The 8,134-nt window shown below is 39.1% G+C and overlaps 1 pseudogene; it reads left to right on the top strand.

The window, feature by feature from the left end:
* The first annotated feature begins 298 nt into the window (after positions 1-298).
* On the top strand, positions 299-1,272 carry LOC105741314 (annotated as a pseudogene).
* Positions 1,273-8,134: the final 6,862 nt, after the last annotated feature.

Genomic DNA, 8,134 nt, shown 5'->3' with positions numbered 1-8,134 from the left:
ATTAGAAAACAATATTATGCATCTGTTGAGATAAATGGCAACTTGTGTGGTTTATTCAAAACACAAGAGCTAAATCCTGCAAAATCACCTATATAAATTTTCTCAATATACTAGTATCAATATACTAACTCCAGCCATCGACATCACAATTGCCTTTGCTGCTGGGGGGAAGGAGAGCCATGATCCAAAGGAGCCAGAGCAGTTGAGGAAACTATTTATTGTTGGTCTGAGTTTGAAACTACTGATGATAGTTTCACAGGTCATGGGGAAATGGGGCACACTCACAGGTCATGTGGTAATGAGAGATCCTCAAACAAAATGCTCCTGAGGTTTTGGTTTTATGACTCACTCTTATGTTGAAGAGGTGGATGCAGCAATGTGTGCTCCACCACATAAAGTTTGTGGGTATGTAGTGGAACCAAAGAGAGATGTTTTTAGAGAAGATTCATTAAAGCCTGGTGCCCAACTAACAATGAAAAAATTTGTTGGTGGTATTAGAGAATATACAGAAGAATATAATTTGAGAGAATACTTTGATAAATATGGCAAGATTGAAACCATAGAAGTTATGGAAGACAGGCAGAGTGGGAAAAAGAGGATTTGCTTTTGTAACTTTCGATGATCATGACACAGTTGATAAAATTGTTGTTCAGAAATACCACACTATTAAAGGGCATGGTCGTGAAGTGAAAAAGACCCTTTCTAAACAAGAGATGCAGTCTGCTGGATCATAAACAGGCTGTGGAGGTGGATCTAGCAACTTTGTGGGTCATGCAGGAAACTTTGGAGGTGATGGAGGAATTTTGGCTGTTGTGGAAACTTTGGCGGAAGAGGAGGTTATGGTGGAGGAGGTAGCAGCAAAGGTAGATATGAAGCAGGTGATGATGGATATAGGATTTGGAGGTGATGGTGAAAACTATGGTGGTGGCCCTCTTTACAGTAGTAGAAGTGGATATGGTGGTGGTGGACCAGGATATGGATACCAAGGTTGTGGATACAGTGGTGGTGGTGGAGGAGGATATGATGATGGTTACAATGAAGGAGGAAACTTTGGTGGTGGTAACTATGGTAATGGTGGGAACTAATTATTTTGGAAATTATAGTGGACAACAGCAGTCAAATTATAGACCCATGAAGGGGGGATGTTTTGGTGGAAGAAGCTTTGGCAGTTCCTATGGTGGTGGCTATGGATCTGCTGGTGGAAGTAGTGGATATGGTAGCAGAAGTTTTCAAAAAACAACAGAAAAAGGCTACAGTTCTTGGCAGGAGTGAGAGAGTGAGGAGTTGTCAGGAAAACTGAGTTACTTTGAGACAGTCATCCAAATGCATTAGAGGAGATGTAAAGTTCTGCCACAGAATTAACGATTTTCCATACTCAAAAAAGTTACTGCAGCTTTAACAGGAAACCCTTGTGGTTCAGGACTGTCCCAGCCACAATTTGCAAGAAGTGCATCTATTGATTAATGCAATGTACTGTCAATTAGATGTACATTACTGAGATCTTTTATCTGCTGTAGCTTTGTCTTTTTCTTTCTTTTCATTACATCAGGTATATTGCCCTGGAAATTGTGATAATGGTACCAGGAATAAAAAATTAAGGAATATTTAACTTTTCAATATTTATGTAGCTCAGTTTTTCTACACTGTAGTACAGAAATTTTAACAAAATGTAGTTTTGAAGATATTTACTTGTGAGCTAAAAAATCATTGTTAATTGTTATTTTGTATGAATTTTGCTAAAGTTAACTGTAAAGAAACACCTACCGACTTGCAGATCAAGGGAAAAAATCTATTCTCCCCATTTCAAACCATGATACAAATGGGCACTGACATGTGGAGAGAATAGACATTTGTATGTTTGCAATGCATGTTTTAGGTAAAACAGGATTTGAGTATTTAAATTAGCATATTTGTGAATTTAATAACATTAAGATTACTTGTGCCATGTTCTGGGAACCCCCAAATCCAGACCTAGCCCAAGCCCGGTGAGTGTGTGGGAGAGCTTCCAGCTACCTGTGCCAGCTGGACCTACTGGTTTCAGCCCAGGCACAGAGTGGGTGAGACCCTCTTTCACCTCCTTTGGGCCCCACCAACACTCCACAGGGTCCCCCCACCCCAGCTCGCCGAGTGAGAATTTCAGTTGCATTCTAAGGATCCCCAGATCCAGTCCTAGTCCAGGCCCGGTGAGTGTGTGGGAGAGCTTCTGACTACTCTGTGCCTGCAGGACCTCCCGGACCCAGCCCAGGCACAGTGTGCGTGAGACCCTCTTCCACCCTCTTGGGACCTCCACCACCACTCTGCAGCAACCCCCACACTGCCTGCCCAGTTAGCATTTCTGCTGCATTCTGGGGACCCCCAGATCCAGTCCTAGCCCAGGCCCGGTGAATGTGTGGGAGAGCTGCCTATCCCCTCTACTCCACATTGTCCCCTCTAGACTGGCATACAGGCCTGAAGGGAAACCCTGCAGTTGCAATCCCTGCAGAGAGAGTAGGGGACAGAACCTCCCAGCTAGTCGAGGAGCAGAACATCTTGCCAGAGGGGCACAACAGGTTCACCCTCAAGGGCAGCAGAAAGAAGGAGCTGAGCACAGCAGTCAGACCCAAGCCTGGCATAGCTGGATAAATCCAAACTTTGTAGATCTGCACCTGAACTTCAGTAGGTGCTAAGGTTATAACTGCACCAAAGCTCTACAAGAAAGGTCAGAAGACAGTGCTAAACAAAATGCCAATGAGAAGGAACAAAATGCAATCTCAGACTCCAAGCCCACCCATAACAAGTGCAGAGGACACTAACACAGAACAAATTGGGAATCACACAGCTGAAAGCAATGAATCAATGGCTTCTTAAATAAAGAAACAGCTGCAGCAAGATATAGAGGAACTCAGATTGGAAATAGAAAAAGAAATCCCTGAATTAATAACATCTGCAGTAAAGAATCAAATGCAAAAACATATGGAAGAAACCCAGTGTCTACCCAGAACAAGTGCAGGGGACGCTAGCTTAACTCAAATGTGTGAATTAATAGCGTCCATATAAAATAAGCAACAGCAGAAAGTCACAGGGGAAATCAGAGCCAAATTCTTTTCTACTAGCTCAGCTCAAATGTACAAATAATTAGAGTCGATAGCAAATAAGCAACAGCAGAAAGTTATAGAGGAACTCAGAGTGGAATATTCTGAAATAAGAAAAGAATTCTCAGAACTCATAGCATCTGATGCAAAGAATCAACTATAGAAACATAGGGAGGACAACCAATCAGAAAAAAGCATTGCAGTGAATGAATTATTAACTGCTAAACCAGAGTAGTACATCTATCTATCTCTCTATCTATCTATCTTTTAAAATGCATTTATCAGTTGATGAGCATTGAGTCATCTCCTACATTTAGCTGTTACAAACCATGCTGATATAAACATGTGTGTACATATGTCACTGGGGAATAATTATTTTCATTCTTTTGAGAAAATGTCAAGAAGGTGAATAGCTGAGCCATATAAGAGCTCTAGTTCTAGTTTTCTGAGAAATTGCCACACTGATTTCCACAGTAATTGCAGATTTACATTCCCAACATCAGTGAAGGAGTGTCCCCTTTACCAAGCAGCTGTGACAACATTGGTCATGATTGAACTGTTTTCCCAATCTATGAGCTCTCTTTCCAGAGATTTATTGCTTTATGATTTATTAATGATTGATGATTTATTTTTCTGTGCCAAAACTTTTCCATAAAATGAGATCCCAGATGATTCTTTATAGTATTTCCCATGCAATCTAGGATTTCTTCATAAGGAATCTGCCTACAATTATGTCTTTGAGAGTTCTACTTGTTTTCATTTTCAACAGATTTAATGTTTCTGTTTTCATATTTTGATTTTTCTTGTTATTTAAACAGAATACAAAATAGTAAAAAAAAATAGCTACAATAAAGAATTTCACCAAACAATACAATAGTAATTTGATAATGGCTTCTGTATTGCATAATGTTGTCTTCAAAATTGGTCAAATTACCACATATACACATGCAAAATTGGTTTTAAAATAGTTATGAAAAATTAAAAGGGATCTCTGTTCACTGTCCACAGAGCTCACATGAGCTGCCACACTTTCTTCCACTAACCTAGAAGCTATATCACAGAGGACAGTGACAGGGACCTAGTGAGCCCTTTCCCAACCCCTTCACTCTCACCAGAGCTTGATGAGCCCCAGCTACTTCTCTGATCTTCTTAAAAGACAGACAGACCCAGGACAGCTAAGGGGAATGGTGAGCTCTGCAATGTACCACTACCTGGCATCGCCAGAGTTTGGCTGAGCAATTATTGAATCTGCCACCATCACAATCACCAGAGTTCTGCTGAGTTGCTGCTGCCTGACCCACTGGTAGCAGGCAATTTGGTGAACTTTACCTTGTACCCACACTGCATCAAGAGACCCTTATGAATCTTTGAACTCCATTCATCAGCTTTAGAGCAATTCTGAGCTATATCTTGCTTCCCTTCACCCACGTGAAAGCACACTGAACCCCACAAAAACTTATTTCTTCCATCTGAATAAAAGAACCATCATTGTGAAAATTGACATACTTCCAAAATTATTATAGGTTTAATGCAGTTATGATTAAAATACCAGTAGTATACCTCAGAGATCTACAGAAAATGTTTATTTATTTATTTATTTATTTATTTATTTTTGTATTTTAGGAAAGAGTCCACAGGGTGTTCAGGGTCTTACTACTAGATTGGACTTCTAGTGATGTACTTGTTTACAGCCTCTCAAGAGCCAGAATTATAGGCACGTGCCACCATGCCCAGTCTCAATAGCTGTCTCAGCATGCCCTAGGGGCGGGGCCAGCATGGTAGGCCCAGGTATTGAACCTCAAGCTCCTATGCCTGCTTGCAGGTGCTTTAATCCACTGAGATATTTGACTGGCCCCAGAAAACATTCCTAAAATTTCTCTGAAACTGGAATAGACCTACAATAGCAAAAACAATCCTGGACAACAAAGGAAAGGCAGGAGACATCACAATCTCTTACCTGTAATTATCTATAAGGCTATTGCAGTAGTATCAACATGGTACTGGAGAAAAAAGACCTGAGGATCAATAGAATAGATTAGAAGATACAGACACATCTACAATCTCCAGAACTTTACGTTTCACAAAGAGGCCAAACATGTTCATTAGAAGAAAGATAACCTCTTTAATAAATGTTGGTAGAAATACTGGCTTTCCACATGCCAAGGGGGTAAAAGTAGACCTATGTCTAACCCCATGCTCTAAAATGCAGTGAAAATGGATCCAAAATTTATTTTTTGTGTGTGTGCATGTGGTACAGGGTCTCACTATGTAGCTCATACTCATAGTGATGCTCCTTTTTCAGTCTCCTCAGCACTGTGATTACACAAATGTGCCGCCACGCCCTAAGTGGCAGGCTCAGCACACCCAGGGATGGGAAAATTTTAAACATTAAAACAGAAAAACTAAATCTTCTGGAGGAAAAAGTAGGTATAAATTTTAAAGACATATCAGTAGTTAGAGAGTTTCTGAACAAAAGTCAAACTGCATGGGAAATATTTCAAATAATTAGCAAATTGGGTGTTATGTTTTTGACAAGTTTCTACACTTCAGAAGAACTCACCAACAAAGTAAAAAGAAAACACATGAATTAAGAAAGTTATATCCAACTAACACACTAACAAAACAAGAATTAAAAAAAATTAGGCCTCCAAAATTCAAAGGCCCAATCCTGAAATGTGCATGTGAGGTGTACATACATTTTAGAAATGTAGAAATTGTAACAGTTAAAAAATAAATGAAAAAAAAATGTTCAAAATCATTGGTGATTCAACAGATGCAGATTAAAACAATGCTGAGATTCCCTCTTATGAAAGAAAGAATGGCCTCATCACAAAGTCAACTAATAATAAATACTCAAGAGTCTGTGGGGGAAAAGCACTTTTCTATTCTTGGTGGGAGTGCAGACTGGTATAACCTCTATGGAAATCAGTGTACAGATTCCTTAAAAAGCTAGGATTGGGAATCTCCTTCAAGCCAGCTATTCCCTTCGTAAGTATTTTTCCAAAAGAACTGAAAACATTCTACCATGACATATATGTGCACCCATGTTTATATCATTAGTTTGTCATATCTCTTTAAATATGCAATATGCATTATATTTCTTTCCTACATAAAGTTTCCATCATTTTTCTATCCCCGACTATTTTTTATCATTGTCATTAGATATGCTGAGCAATTCTTTCAGCAAGATTATCATTTCTTTTTTTTTAACCTGCAAGTTTATTTCTGGTCTGATTTTATCTACAGCTGATGGAGTTTTTTTTTTTATTTCAGGTGCTATCATTTCAGGTATTTCGGACATGTGACTTCTAACTTCTTTTATGTTGATGACTTCTACGTGGGCTGGGAGCATGAGATAGCATTTTGCTCCTTTATCTTGTCATTTTCTATTTCAGAAAAAATTTCATTTTATTTTCTGTGAAACACTTTGTGAAATTTTAATAGTGTATATCTAGATCACTACTGACATATCCACTCTAGGAAAAGTCTATTCATCTGTGATATCTTCTTTGTGTCAGGGATTCTTGATTTGTGTCTGTCAGAAGATCCTGCCTTCACAGTGAAGTGAGAATGGAATGCTGGTTTTCCATTTGGCACTGTCCTCTGTCTTTAGTTTTAGAGCTTTGATGAGGTTATTACTACCAAACTTCCCAATATTGTTACTCACGAGAGAACAAGTGGTTAAAACAGAAACGATATCCTAGCTACAGTAGTAAAATTAGCAATTATGATGACATCAAGCAAAATTTAGAAATTGACAAAATTGGATAACTATTAATTTTGTACTTTAAAACATAGCAGATGGCCAGCCAAATAGCTCAGTGGATTAAAGCACCTGCAAGCAGGAGCAGGGGCTGGGGTTTGATCCCCAGGCCTGCCATGCCGGCCCCGCCCCCACTGTGTGCTGAGATGGTGATTGAGACTGGGCATGGTGGCGCCCACCTGTAATCCCAGCTTTTGGGAGGCTGTAAACAGACGGATCACTAGGAATCTGATCGAGTAATGAGCCCCTGAACACCCTGCAGACCCTTCCCTAAAACACACACACAAAAAAAAAAGAAAAAGAAAAAAGAAAAAAAAATGGGAGCAAAGTTTAGAGTTATGTAACAGAATAAATTGTATATTGGATGTTTGTATGCAAAGTGTTTCCTTTCTTAGAGTGGATTTACATTGGGTTTGTCTTGAGAGGCAACCATCATTTGAAGATGCTTTACTTCATTTACAGTGATGGGCCAGACACCTGGATTCCTTTGGCCAAGTTAGTGACCAGAAGTTCTTTTTTTTTTTTTTTTTTGTGGAAGTAGGAATTGAACACAGGCTCTTGTGCTTGCCAAGCAAGCCCTTATTCTACTGAGCCATCTCCCCGGCCCTGTTACCAGGAGTTCTGAGCACCTCCAAACCAGCTGGCAGTCATGGGATCAGCTTGATACCTGGATTGAGAGAATATTTATGATTTGATTTTCTGTGTAGCCTGATGGAGTTGTATCTTACTTCAGTTGCTCTCATTTCAGAAATTTTGGATATGTGGACTCCATTTTTTTTTAACTCATTGCCTTTTGAATTTATCCTGTGTGTAATAGAAGTCCAGGGTCAGGTTTTGCTTCTGTGTCTTGCCATTCTCTATTTTTTTATTATATTGTATTTTTTTCTGTTGACAACTGTGTATTTCTTATAGCAGGTAGCATTATCACTAGTATTGAAACCTCCCTAGGAAGTATATTTTTTATGGAGCTGTTTCCTAAGCATAAGATGTTTTTGCATTTTGTGTCTCTCCAAGTTCCTACCTTCCCAATTTATTAATGATGAGATGCTGCAATCTATATGTCTTAGCCCCTGTTCCTTTAGTCCTGGACTATGGTACTGATTTTTTTTTTTTTTAGCCATAGGTGTTTTATTTTTTTTTTCCAAAGTTTTATTGACAAACAGATAGCAATGAGACAGTTTCAAATCATATCAGACGGGCAGTTTCAACAAATAATACACTGCATACATTCTTCTTAGTGATTAATTGCTGTACAAGATGCGGACTTGTGATCCTATTTACAAACACCATTAGAACAAAT

This window comes from Octodon degus, unplaced genomic scaffold (genome assembly GCF_000260255.1).
Source record: "Octodon degus isolate 3935 unplaced genomic scaffold, OctDeg1.0 scaffold00422, whole genome shotgun sequence".
Lineage (NCBI taxonomy): Eukaryota > Metazoa > Chordata > Mammalia > Rodentia > Octodontidae > Octodon > Octodon degus.
This window is presented reverse-complemented; position numbering and strand designations above follow the sequence as displayed.